General features: G+C 42.2%; 1 long non-coding RNA gene across 4 annotated transcripts in view; it reads right to left on the bottom strand.

The window, feature by feature from the left end:
• LOC139593504 (uncharacterized) overlaps window positions 1-14,513 on the bottom strand; it is a 70,994-nt gene that overhangs the window by 32,774 nt on the left and 23,707 nt on the right. For 3 of the 4 annotated variants that reach the window (XR_011680327.1, XR_011680325.1, XR_011680326.1), the window contains exon 5: window positions 9,070-9,140. This is a non-coding gene — a long non-coding RNA (uncharacterized lncRNA). The remainder of the gene's footprint in view (window positions 1-9,069; window positions 9,141-14,513) is intronic. The other variant, XR_011680328.1, reaches the window with a different exon arrangement.

The raw sequence follows: 14,513 nt of genomic DNA, 5'->3' as shown, positions 1-14,513 counted from the left end.
CTTCCAGATCCTCCTCACACTCCTGCCACTTCCCTGAACAGCTTCATACCCCTAAAGATACCAGGACCATCATCCTGAAAATAATTAGGTGCCCAACATAAACATGCCAGTGATTTTTTTACCTTTTTAAGTAATTACAGCATCTCCCAGCACAGTGCCCATGCAGGATTAAGCCAGCTAACCATATCTGTCAGAGGAATTTATGTGTCACCAGCAGTGCCCCTTCACCGCAGAGAAACGATTGCTGGAAAGAATCTAAATCACTGTTAGAGCAATCTCAAAGTACAATGTTGTAATTACAATTTGAATTTCAAATAGAGAATACAGGGAATGATACATCCTCTTTGGGACAACTTCTGCTAGCCTTACTGCCTTCAATTTTTGCGAGGTTTTTTATTAGAAAATAGTATTTTCCATTATTTTTATAACACATTGACACACTGCAAATGCATTTCTACAGGCAGAATACACAATGCTATGAATACATTTACATTTACTCTGAATATTTAAAGAGGAAAGGCCTGGATATAATCACAGAAGAGTTATTTCTAAGCTGTTATATTTTTGCATTTTATCTGTGCATTCCACTGGAGCCGAAAATCAGTGGGGAAATAAATCACCAGCACTTTCTGACTACACCTTCAGGCTCTGTCAATTTGCTTGAAATATATCAGATGATCCTGACTGGTAAGAAATAATACACCTGCTCTAACAAAAGATCTAATCCTCCTGTCCCTGCTCCCACTCTCAGAGCAGGAGCCTGGCTCTCCATCCTTCCCCACATCCCCTCCCTCCATTTCAGCCAAGTTTAGTTTTGTCTGCACTTTTTCTAAAAGCCCAACACATGAACTTCATTATTCATGCACTGAAGGCCACTCAGAACTGTGGATCTTTACCTTGATATACCAGAACAAATATTAAGGACATCAGCTGTTGCCCTCTCCTGAAAATATCTGAAATTCTGTGTTGCACAGCTGCAATGCCATTGACTCCAATGAGAGATTAGCAGCTGCCATTAATTGGAGCACAATTAACGAGGGTTTGATGAAGTGCAGAGAAATACCTTCCTTGTCCCCTACCCTCCAGACTGCAGTGTTTAATGTGCTGAAGGTAAAATTGATCCTTCTCTACCTAGGTGTGTAAGAAGTCCTGTGGAATTGTTCTTTACACTGGCACAGGCTGATGGTGGATGAGCTATTTATCCCCCAGCAATCTAAGAGCTAGAGCAGATATTTCTATTTCTAAAGAACAAAAGAAAGGGGTTGGGAGCTTTGGGAGCTTTCCTCTTCTACCATCAACCCTCGATTTTGGTGAGTTTGTTAAATCAAAGAGTTTTGTGTTTAGGATCTTTGCCAAGATCGTGTTTCACCCTAGCTCTTAAGACCTAAACCTTAGCCAAGATGATTCCTAGCCCCTGAAAGACTGGTGGTGTTTCCTCTCCAATTGGAATTTGTTTGAAGTAAAAAGTATTTGTGGCCAGGAATATTTAATGCCCAGCTATAACAAAGAATGCTTCTTTAAAGAAGAAAATGCTTTTTTTTCAAGGCACTTGATAATGTGCTTTTTCCCAACAGTTACACAGAAGTATCAAACGCAGGGGCCACTGTGATGACCAAAACATTCCTCTGCAATCTCACTTTTGAGCAGAAATATGTATCTAGGAAAAGTGAATGGTAATCCTCATGACAGGTTTATTATTCCCATTTCAAACTCCTCATAGCAACATACCAGCCTTCCTAATTAACAAACAAGCAATTCAGTTTCTCCAGTTAAAAACACAGATGTTACCAAGATCTGTTGGGAGATTTCCAGGCATGCTTTGTTCTGCCAGTTTTGCCAAGTTCTTTCCCTAACTTTAAAGGCTTTCAGTTCTTCTCATTGTTTGGTGGTCTGGTGTTGGTTTTGCTGCTGGTTTTGTTTATTCATCGGGGGGTTTTGTGATTTTCTGCTTGTTCCTACACAGTATCAGTTGCCTGTGCCCTGACTGTCTATACTTACACTTTTATCCCTTACCCAAGAAATTCAAGACAGTCTGTAATTTTTTTCTCCCTGTGAATAAACAGATATTCTGTATTTCTCATATATCTGATTTTCTCATTAATCAAACTCAGGGGACCCTCCATGGTGCTATCCCCCCACACCTTTTCCTCACCACACCCGTGCAGTTAATACTGAAGGACGTGCTAGCACTCTCCAGAATTCATTAGCCAGCTTTAGCACCTTTTAATTACAATCACAGAGTAACTAACTATACTGCTAATGCTTTTTATTATTCCAGCTACCTTCTCCAAATCGAGTTCCACATGCAAATGTGGAGAAGGGAGCACAACAGCTCCCCTGTCACCAGCACCCAGCTCAGCACACACACCCCTGCACGCTGCTGGCTGCCCAGCCAGGGCTTCAACAGGGAGCCAGTAATTGTGTGATGAATGGATGTTAAACCCTGTGCCTGTCTGACCTTTTACAACTGCTCTGTAGTCAAACCACACCTGCAGCAGCTCTGAAGCATTTGATACAGGCTGTTCATACTTTGCACAGCCAAAATCCATGTGTCTGTGTGAAGCCCAGGATCTGCACAGTGCAGCAGGTGTGTGGCTTCAGAGCTGTCTGCACATCTGGTTTCCTCATGGCATGCCCCTGTTACACCTGCTACTTACACTGGTACAGTATCAGATTATAGCTTATTCCACTGTGTTTTGGAGCAGAAAACATGGATACAACAGGCAGGAGTGGCCTATGCTATTGACTTTGCAGTTTTATGATAAGGAAACAAATGCTGCATAGCTGAGATGCTAATGGAGCAACCACTCAAGGCTCCCACACTCTTAAATCCACACTTGTGGTAGGTAATGAATTAGTAACACAACCCAGAACTTCAATCAGGAACTGCTTTTGATCCTGAACTAATCAATACTTGCAGGACTTATACTCAGCATCCTCAAAACTGGTATATTCCTTAGAAAGCACTCATGGGAAAACACTGGAAAACACTAGACCATCTACTATTTATGGGTAATCTCCAAAAGCCCAGCCACAAAGTGATGATTTTAGAACACCCTCTGTCCTGGAGACAGAGAATGGAATGGATTAATGGATAGATTGATTTTTTTTTAGCCTGTCTTACAAGGCAGCTGCACATTCCTGAACATCTTGCCCTAACCCTTCAATAGTTAAAGCTGCAAGCAGGGAAGCCACAAGAGGAATTTTGCAACAAGAAGCTCAGCGTGCGAGTAATGAACAGTTTGACAGCTAGAGAACATGGAAGAAAGTAAAAAAAGCCCACACAACTTGTGAGGTTGGCTTGCTCCCTCTCTTTAATTAACAAGGGTGAAAGATGTGCCACTTAATTGGGAAATTGTGTGGCACATGACCCCCCCACCAGCCCTGCACACACTGGCATGAATGGGAGCAAGGCAGTCTGGGCTCACAGGATGGAGAACCAACAAGGCAGAACTTCCAACTCATTAATACCCACTGACCACGAGCAAAGCCTGGCAGAAAAACTGCATCATTGCCAGTTTAGCTGCACTGACAGTGGTCCCCTCATGTGGAATGACAACAGGGGAGCGCTTGCCAGGCAGATGTGACCCTCTTGAAATCAAAGCAGTAATAAACTTGGATATTTGTCACAAATAAGAATGCAACCACAAAAGATGGATCAATGTTCTAAGTCTGCCAAGATGCCAGCTGGGCACAATTATTTTTCTGCTTTTATTATCAACCTATTTAATATGCAACACACCCTATTACCACCATCCAATTCAAGAGTAACCTGGCCCAGAAAAACTTAATCAATATATTAATCCCCAAGAGGCTCTGAAGTATGTTTTCTCACATGGAATAGCATTTCTCAATCCCAAATTTGATTCTGTTCTAAATGATTCAATAGCACTTCACCTAAGGCACCAAAGTGTCTATCCCAGTCTTGCACAGAAACTCTTTAAACACCAAACTTCTCAGCATATATTGAGTATGTACTATATGCAAAGTTTTGTGAGAAAGTATCTTAAGAAACTTTATCAAGGAAAAAAATGCATCCAAGAAAAATCTGATTTTACATGTGCTTATAAAGATCCTTTAACAGTTATTTTGTACATCTATTATATTTATGGCACTTGAAGGTAATGTTCCAAAGAAATAAATTTGTACTTTTCCCTGAAAGTGATTAATTTTGCTGCAAGAAGAATTGCTTTAAAAACATCACAAAGATATTAAATTTCTTATTTAAATATCCATTATCAGATTAAAAAAACCATATGGAACTCCCACTAGATCCCAGAATTTATACAAGGGGGGTTTTGGAAAGTTTGAGTCAGTCAAATACAGACTCATGAAGTCTCTCAAGGAAGTGTTTCTTAATCCTCAAGAAGATACAAGACTTTCTAGATGGGTGCAATTGATGCTGGGATCTGGCCATTGTGACCTTAACTCATTCATTTCTGAACAACCCCCATTGTTCCCACGTCTCCGGTTATTTGCTCATTCCACCAATATCCCATTCAAGTGGAATAATTTTCTGTAATTATCATTTTTAGGTGAAAAACAAAAGGTTTTCCTCACTTGAAAGATAATCTTTTATTATTATAAATTATTATTATTATGCATTATTAATAACTGCATTATTTAGCCGGCATTTCCCCTCAAGCATTTTTCCCCTGATATTCCCATTTAATGACTTACAACCTTTAACGTACTTACATGCATTTCTACAGAATGTGCATCATTTCCATAGTACTACAACCAAAACCACCACCACCAAAACCCAAATTAAATTAACTACAGGGCCTTTAAAAAAAGCCCTCGTGAAGCCCTTTTGCAGGAGTCTGAATTTTTTCTATTGCACGCAATAAAATTTACCAGCGATAAGGGAATGTCAACAAAGCAGGGCAACATAAGAAAAAAAAAGGGAAATTAAAATTTAAAAGTTAAAAGTAGTCAATTTTAATGCTTCAGGCTTCACATAAGTTGTTTGTGCTTCCTGACCTCTACAACCCTTGGTATTCCACACCCCAAAACATTTTATTTATGCTGTGTGGTCTCTCTTTCCTGCATCCAAATCTCTGACTTCGTTCCCAGCAGCCAGACACAACACTACAATATCCCCATCCATCCCTCCCCACAAACCATCACAGGTTTGGCTGAATTTCATTGTTGCCTGAACAGTTTAGCAAGTGGTGTTTTCCAAGGGACTTCCCAGCTGATGGGGAGCACAAGCCTTGAGCAGATGCTGAGCAACAAATCATGTTACCAAACCCAGAGCCCTGACTACTTGAGCAATGTCAGTGGGACGTTAAATCTGCCTGCTTGAGTCTAAACCTCCCTCACAGCCAAAGCAAGCACCTCCTAAAACCAGTACCTCCATCCTTTCCACAGCCTGCCAGAAGCCTGGTTTGGCAAGCCTAGCCCTATCCTACACCATTTTTAAAAGGAATGGTTCTGTGCCAGCCCATTACCCTTCATAGCTGCAGGGCCTTGAGCTGAAACAGTATCATTTATTTAGATCAGTATAATTTATTCATTACTCAGGAATATGTGATTTTATGAGCTGGCATTCAAAAGGAACCCAGGGATGCAATGCATATCCAAGAGCTGGCCTTCCTTGGCTCTGTCACGTGGGAGAAATCCCACCCAGCCTACTCGAGGTCATCTCTCAGTGTTTGTGAGCAGGTGGAGAGAAAAGTGTGAGTGTGGAGCCTCAGTTTGCCTAGAAACCTAAACTGAAAGCATCTTCCATCAGGTCTCTAGGAGAATTTTGTTGTATTAGTCACAGCCTTTGGAACAAACCACCAGAGAACAACAAGCCACTCTCACCTCTCCCAAATCCTACAGTCTTACAATTTTCCCTTATGGCTTTTTACCTCTCCAGCAACAGGGAAGATTCTGCTAAGGATACATCCATCCATCCATTTATCCATCCATTTATCCATCCATATAATGAAACACCAAAAATAATGAGATCTGGTGCAACGTCCCTTAAGTTTATGAGCCAAGGTTCTTGAAAACCCTTGTAGATTTAACCAGTTTCATTGCATTTCTGGACAGAACTGTGTTGTCACAGTAGTGACAGTTTGGGAATATGTATCCAAGTTTAAGTTTCATCTGGTGTTTACAGAACCAGATTTACAGCTAGTGTAAATATAGCTGTCACTGTGCTTTACATCATGGCATAACAGGCAGCTAAAATGTCAAAAAAAAAGCCACATCTCAAAAACACACCAGACAAATCAAAGGACCAGCAATACAGCTCCTTGCAAGTGGATCTTTGTGTGAGCTTTGTTTTCACAGTGAACCACTTAAGGACACCAATGCAAGTCCAATGGCTGTGTAGGACAGTGGGGCTTTTTTTCCTAAAGGAAAGCCAGCTTGGTTAGAAAGGAACTTTGCTCAAATCACAGGAAGCTTGGGCTCTGTGAAGAGTAAATTGCCCTCAGCAGAAAGAGGTAGGCATTTAGAGGCTCTTCTCTCAGTTGATCAGCTAGGATCAAATCTTGGGCCTGACAAAAAAGCCAGAAAACCATGTGCAAGGATTGTCCCTGGAAACCTGCTTTCTAAATTGGTATTTTAAAGAGGTTTTTTATATGCGTGCCTCTTCTCAGAATCTTACTGTCAGCCCTGAGTGCCCCTTTGCTCACATACAGTAGCTGAGCAGGTGCAGCTTTGAGGATTGAATTATTAACTCTCTTTTATAGAGGGATTTAAGGCAAAACTCCACATTGCTGCTGTCCTGCCACCTCCCAGAGCACCCAGAACTAACAACAAGCATCCAACACCATCCCAACACTCAGAGTTCCACAGCAGATGCAAGTTATGATCTGGAAATATGAACAGCAACTGAGTTTTCAAGCCAAAAGCTCAGCAGGGTGTGACAGCACAGCCTGGGAATTTAAAAAGTCTCTCTAAATACTCTGCCCCTCCCTAGGAAAAGCAGTGTGTGCCCCACTCATTCAGAAATGAGGGAATTGTAGCCTCCTGACAGTTTACACTCATACAGCTCTCAGAAGAGCAAGCTCAGTGACTTTCCTACCAAATCTGATTCATTTCAGTAGGAGGTGAATTGAATCTGTACATGCCAGGCTTAAAACTGTTTCAGAAGAAAAAAAAAAAAAACCACTGTGTAAGATAGTAACTAGATGGTTTGACTTTCCCATACACACAAAAATTATCTTGAAATGCTCAGCCATTGCACTTTGCATGGTAATGTATTCCTTGACCACCCTTCATTTGAATCCAGTACAAATGTTCAGATGTTTTGTATTTCACTCAAGACAGACAGCTGTGCTGTAGCACTCACTGAAATGCCACCAACCAACCCTTACCAAGTAAGCCTGCTAAATTCCAGGCAGAGGTTTAAAATCTAAGCACTCTGAAAGAGGCAATACACATTTGTCCTGCTCTGGGTTTCAGAAAAATCACGGTTTATATTAAGCCACTCCATTTCTCTCTACTTAAAACTACAGGCACTGACCTCACAGGTGGGGCTCCTGATCCAGGATGGTGGCAGCAACAAACCCCATCCAGTGATCCTCAGCCAAGTCACTCCAGGAAATCCAAACAGTAACTCAGCAAAGGACAGGGAGCAGATATCCTTAAACCAGTTCTACCCAAACCTGAACCCTCAGGCTGGAGCTTGAGGACCCTTCTGGGGCTGATGGGCTGCAGCTCTGGGGGAAAGGCCAGGTGAAGCTGGTGAGGCAAATTCCAGCCTGCTCTCACCCAGATCTGTCTGAAAAAACCCAGCAGCCTTCTGACCCTGATGATCCTGTCCCAGTGAAGCACCTGCTTGTGGCCAGCAACAGGGGCCCTTGCAAGGCAGGACAGGCTGTTGTGGGCTGTGGCTCTCCCCAGGGCAGTGATTTTGTTTTTGCAGCCCTGTTTGCATTCTCCCTGCTTCCATTCAGGCAGAAAAGAAAGGCACACCTGCCCAGGTGGGATTGCTGCCCCACATCTGTGACTTCAGCTTTCCTGGTAGTGCCCTTGAAAGCACAACTTGAGCAAAAAAGTATCAGAGCCAATGTCTTTCAACTCAGAATCCAGAGTGAGACCTGAACTTCACAGTCACTCCCTGGCACAGCTGGGCAAACTGATGTTCCACAACAAAATTCAAAATTCACTTACTCAAGCTCAATTATATCTCTTCTGTAGCATCCAGTAAAAAGAAGTGCAGTACCAGATTCAGCTCTTGAAGCCAGAAGGATGAAATGCAATTATATTGCATGTAATGAAACAAATAACTTGGATATTTTGACTGACACAGATTGTTTTTCTGCCACACACCTGGGAATTATTAATAAAGGTTTTCATATACACATGTTCACTCGCCTGCAGAAAAGCAAAAATTACCATGCAAATAATTAAGCCATTATATTCCTTCTACTCCACCTCAAATTAGTCTAAACAGGAAAAAATGAATTTGTTCCTTTTTCTTTAAAAAAAAAAAAAGAGAAAGCAACTTTGTACCTTGTCAAAAGAAAATAAGCTTTTTACAAGGGTTTCTTTCCAGTGTTCATTTTAAAAGTCTCATTTTAGGCAGACAGTATTTCAGAGGAGAGAAGATGTATCATCATTTCCTTTTGTTGTTATACATGAATATATTCTTCAGCCTGTCAAACATCTAAAGGGTAAGCTGAGATTCCCAAAACCCTACAAGGCTTACTTATTCAAAAAATTCTTAACAGGTTTTTTTTTTTTCTGAAGATATGAAGATGGTGAAAACAGACATGAGAGAAAAGGGATCAGTCAGTTTTCCAAATTAAATAGTGACAAACCATGTGAGTGAAGGGATGCAATAGTATCAAATTTCACTGTGGCAATGTTGGAATTCCCATGTCCTTTAAATTTGGCAAAACTGGGGACACCTTCCAGGCCCCACACTTTAGCCTGTCACATTTGAAGAATGGAAAATAATTCTAGGAAAAAACAGATAAATAACAACAGTGCTGCTATTGGCATTTCAAATTTGGGATGTGTGGTTTTCAGCATATTTTTAGTTCCAGCATTGCTTAATTCAAATATTCAGCTTTAATAAGATGTCTGCACTTGTTCCAGGGAACTGAAGATCGTGTTCTCTACTTACCAGGGAAGTCCAGCACAAATGGAATGGAGGTGCTCTGCTCATTTAAGGAAGGGCTTCCCTTGGGTACCTGCATGGCAGTGTGAAAAAAACAACAAAAAAATTAAAATAAACCATCATTTAAAACAGACACAATCCTTGCCAAGAACATTAACTACAAAACTAACTTCACTTAGAATTATATCAAGGATGTAATCCCATTATTTTAGTGAGTTATTTCATCTCCCATGAAGAAAACACCAGGTATTTTTCAGAAAGGCCCCTTTACACCAGCAACCCTCACCTTCCAAGGGGCTTCAGATGCTGCTGCACGTACTGTGAGTGCTGCAAACATTTCTAAAAGCTGCCTGTGCTGTAGATCAAGCTACAGCCAAGACCATTTGGACATGAAGATATGAATGCATATGAAGCACCCCACATATAAGAATTAATTGTTTTTTAATTGAAGTAAGAGCTCCAAATCAAATGCTGGTACAGCCATGTGTTTGTCTGTCCACCCTTTGCACCTGTGTATATAGAAAACACATCTGGAAGCATGGTCAGTGTTGGTTTTACCCATAGCACACTGAAAACATGCTGGGTACCTCAAAAGCAACCTTTGTTCATGCTGTAGAATCATGGAATCACAGAGAGATTTGGGTTAGAAGGAACCTCAAAGCTCATCTCCTTCCACCTCCATGCCATGGGCAAGGACACCTTCCAGTATCCCAGGCTGCTCCAAGCCCTGGCCAACCTGGCCTTGGACACTTTCAAGGATGGAACAGCCACAGCTGCTTTGGGCAACCTGTGCCAGGGCCTCACCACCCTCACAGGGAAGAATATATGATTCCTTTGCCTTTTCCAAAGAAATATGCCACAGAGATATTCATATAATTAATCAGTGTTACCCAGACAGCCCCAGAGGCAGGGACACAGCCCTCAAACCCTGCCTTGCTGTGCAGTGTGCTTAAAACATCAGACTTGCACTAAAGCTCTCACCCTGTGTGGGTTCTGAACCACCTCTCAGGTTTGGGACGGTGCTTCCCTCATCTGTTCATCAGCTGAGACAAACTAGATGATTTCCTGAGTGCTCCTGCTCCATTTCCATAGAAACAGAAAACAATAAGTTTGATTCATTGCTGAAATTTTCAAGGGAGTGCCAGGGTAAATCATGGCTTGGGAAGTCTGATAAGTTTTAGGAAGCCACTCCAACAGTGTTTTGGGCTATGCTTGGTGTGATATGTTAGCACTAAACTGTGCAAGGAAGGCTTTTTGTTTGCCTCTCCTACTGAATTAAAAATGGAGCTGTCTGAGGAGAGAGAGTTGAACTCCTGTGGCTTTCTTTTCTCTGATGAAGTAATAAAAATTTTGTTCACTTCTTTCACTGGGATCGATAGCAAAGTTCTTGGTTCTCAGGCTGATGGAAGGAAATTAGCCAAGGGCAGCTAGTGGATTGTAACCTCACCTTGAGCTCTACTTCCCTGCCACATTAAACTGGATATCCCTGTGAATGGATATCCCACTTTGTACACATTGCACATAAAAAGCCATGGAGGACAAGGAGTGAGACCACCTGTGCAGTACAGAATTCAGCACAGGGCTTCTTGGATGGGTCACTCCCAAACTTCCAGAGGGACTGAGGCTGACTGGCTGGGAGTTTTCCAGATCCTCCTTCCTTCCCTTTTTGAGTGTTTGGGTGTTTCAGTTGATGACTCAGGTTTTAGCTTTTATATGTTTCAGATTCTGTGCTGCTTTAGTGTGTTGCTCTGAGCTTCATATTAGGGCATGGTGAGCTCTCTGCACAGAGCAGGGAGACAAAACAATTCCTTTCCTAGCTGGGGACCAAGGACAAATGATCCAAATCTCAGGCCCAAGAGCATAAACAACGTGGGCTAAAGAGAGAAAAACAAGAAGGATGGGACTGCATGGGCTAAAGCTGTAATTGGACAATTAACTCCAATATGCAAATGGTCCAGAACTTATAAAAGTGACAGACCCCGTGACCGGGTGTCCATTTTGTGACCATTTTGGTTCACCTTGGGTGCAGCCCTGGCTGGGCTCTTGTGCTGCCCAAGGTGCATCCATTGAGGCCTTTTAATAAATCCCTGCTTTATTCTTTAGCTCTGCCCAGCCTCTGTTCTCTGTTCAGCCTCCTCAAGGCATCACTGGGGAACACCTGCAGCTGCTGAGACCCTTCCAGTGCTGGGGAGCAGCTTTGAGGTCTCTGTGCAGGGTTAAATGATGGAGGCCCACATTAGGAAATAGGAATGCTCTCTCAGAGCCTCATGTAACATGTTGGGCACTACAGATTCCAAGCCTTACCCTTTCCCACACAGATATTAACACCCACTGCGGTAATTTCTGAGTATGGAGTCTCATGTCTGAGGTTCTGAATCATCAGGTAAGGGTGAGTCAGAGAAATATTGCTGCTTTAATAGGCACAATCAACAAGGGGGTGAGGGGCTGAAGAGGAAACCTCTTATTGCTAAAAGTAACAACATTTTTCTTCATAACTACAGAGATTTAATTGGGGGGGAAAAAAATCAGCAATTTACGGGTAGCTATGGCAACTTTCACAAGTATGAAAAGGAAAAATGGATCGAGAGGAAAAATAGATTTGCAGGGAGATTTGGAATAAATAAAATTGAAATTTTCCAAAATCAAGTGCACTTCCATTTAAAAAATGATCCTTTCAAGAGGAAATTAAAGCTCTCCCAAGAACCTGGTTTTTTAAGCATACAATCAATTTTTATAACTGAAAACCTGTCAAGGGAAAATGAGTCCCTTTTCTACAGCAAGTGAGAGAAAGAAGAGCTTCAACAAGAGATTTTTAACTGCTTACAAAACCAGGCTTTTGCTTCAGATTTAATCCTATAATCACACACAGTATTTACTTGTAGCTGAATTGACTGAGGAAAGTGTTACTGTTAGGCACTTGCCTTATCTAAAGAAGCATTAAATCTGCTGGATGTGATGAAATCTGTTCAGAAGCATTTATCAAACACTGTGAAAATCGGCAAGATTAGTGACACGGCAATGTCATCCTTTGTCTAGACAAGGGTAAAGGCTTCTTGGAAATGGGAGAGGTAGAGAGTATTTGCTTCAATGAGTACCCTCAGAAAACTTGGACAGGTAATGCTGGAAAAGGCTGAGATGATGGATGCAATAATTCTTTGGAATGCATTATCTCAAACACTTTGCAGGGCTTCCAGGGCCCTCTGGCCACTGTCCCAGTGGGGCAGCCATTCAAGGGCTTGGGCACCGCTGCCCTCGGGCTGTCCCTCAGCATGGCAAATCCCAGCTGAGGGGAGAGAGAGCCTTCTCCCCTGAGCCCCTGCTGGCAGGGAGAGCAGGGATGGAGCACACTGCCCCAGCCCAGCGTGCAGGAAGAGCTGAGAGCCACCTTGTCACCACCAGCAGGCACGTGGCACTATGGAAGAGCTGGACAGGCTCTTCATGTGCATCCCTGTGTGCCACAGCTGAGCCAGGGATACCTGGGGATCCAACCTATCCAACCTCCCCAGTAGCACCACTCAGCTGAGACAGAGTAGAAATTCTCCAGAGTAGAAATCCATTTTGATTTAGGTGGAATGTACGTCTTTGAGTTAGAAAACATAGCCATGTAACCTGACTGCAAAAGCCTAGGCTCAGAGAAACTGCTTCAGTGAAGGACAGAGATAAGAGAGGAGAGACAGAAAGTGATAAAGAGAGACACAGACTGCTGTGGGAGCAGGTCAACGTGACCTAGGAATTCTTTCTGATAAAGAAGAACTAGCGGCAAATGTCACACGAAATTCGTAAAAATGAATATGTATGAACCTATTGTGAAATTGTATGCATGTGTATTTGAGAGGGGGATAAAAAGGGACCTGAAGCTCCCATAAGTACTCATGTCTTTTAAGGAGAGTAATCTCCACATGTGTCCAGCACCCAGCACTGTAATAAACATACCAGCTTGACAACTTCCACCAAGTTGTGGAGTTTTGTTTATGTCCTCAAAACACAGGCAAACAAACCCTGCTGCCTCCCAGCACTGCTGGGTTTGCTGCACAGAGCCTGCTCTGCAGCTCAAAGTCGTGTCCAGGTAGAGGCAGATCACTTGGGAGTTGGTGCTAGAAACCTGCTCTGTGTTTTAGAACTCCAAAGCAATTTTATCAAAGCATAAATAAAAAAAAAAAAAATCAGCTTTATTCCTACTCGTTTGGGAGTTGGTGGTGGCATTATTCAGTCACCAGCATGCTTGTGCTAAAAATCGGGGATATAGGAAATGAAGGAAATTATAAGAAAAAATAAAGAATGGAAAGGTAGACATGTTTAAAAAATACAGGAGTAAAGACAGTTACATGCCAGAAGAAACTGGGCTTCTTAGGGAAAAAAGATAACAACAGATCTTTGACAGAAAGACTGAATGGAATACTTTAAAAAAAGAAAGGATGGAGGAGTGTGTACAATCTTCTGTAGTTAAAAGAAAAAATAGACACTTTAAAACACAGTCTTTTGGCAAAGGGAAGATCTGTGTCCAACACCACCTACAGTGTCTCCTCCTGGGGCCCTGTAAAAGCATCTGTCTTACAGAGGCAGCAAGGTGGGTCTCCAGACATCTGTGGGGTTAAACATTAACCTAAAAACCCTCTAATGCTATTCACAATCATTCCCCAACCACACAAATGAGAACAGCAGTGATGCAATGACTACAATGCTGGTGTATCTGCACTGTTGCTTCATTTAGGTACAAAACTACTGCATTTCCTTTTTTTTTTCCTGAAAAAACTTTTTAAGAAAAATGAAAAAAATAAGCAAGATAAGAATCAGAATTAGTATATTGAAGACCTAGTGAAATAATCATCACTGGCTGCTTTTTTCCTAAAGTGGAATAATTTTGTTGTTAAGTGTCCAACAAAACTGAAAGTGAGCCACACAGCATATGAATAAAATTTCTTACAGCTGCACTGCCTCCCAGCTATGCAGTTCTCTCCACTTCTGTGGCACAGTTACATTTTATTTTATTTTTTTAAGAGAGTGCTCTGTCCATATTCAATAACCATGTAATTAGGTATTCTGACTGACTTCCCCCATTCTGGAATTGATTGAGCAATTTTATGCCATAAATTCCAGCTGATTCAGTGGCTGGTGAAAAGGCAGTGATTTTTCCTATTCATCTAGAAATCTCAGGAGATGGCTCTCCTAAGGACATTTGGATTGCCCCACACTATTTTAAGCCTGAGGTGCCCCACTGCACTGCATTTTGGCAGGTACAGAGTCCCTCAAAATCTGTTCAATTTGTCTCTGCTCCTCTGCTTTGACGCGTGAGCATCACCACACGCCAGCAAACCAAGGATCTGTGATGCTGCTCTGCTGCAGCCATGCAGAATGAGGGCTCCTAACAAAAAGCTGCACTGTGTGTTGAGACACACAGCCTGCTCTTTTCAAGCCCCTGCTGCCTGGCACCCATGGAGTCCTAGTG

Source organism: Agelaius tricolor, unplaced genomic scaffold (assembly GCF_023055355.1).
Source record: "Agelaius tricolor isolate 1412-34295 unplaced genomic scaffold, bAgeTri1.0.p SCAF_10, whole genome shotgun sequence".
Taxonomy (NCBI): Eukaryota; Metazoa; Chordata; class Aves; order Passeriformes; family Icteridae; genus Agelaius; species Agelaius tricolor.
Note: the sequence above shows the minus strand (reverse complement) of the source record. Positions and strands in the feature narration are given on the sequence as shown.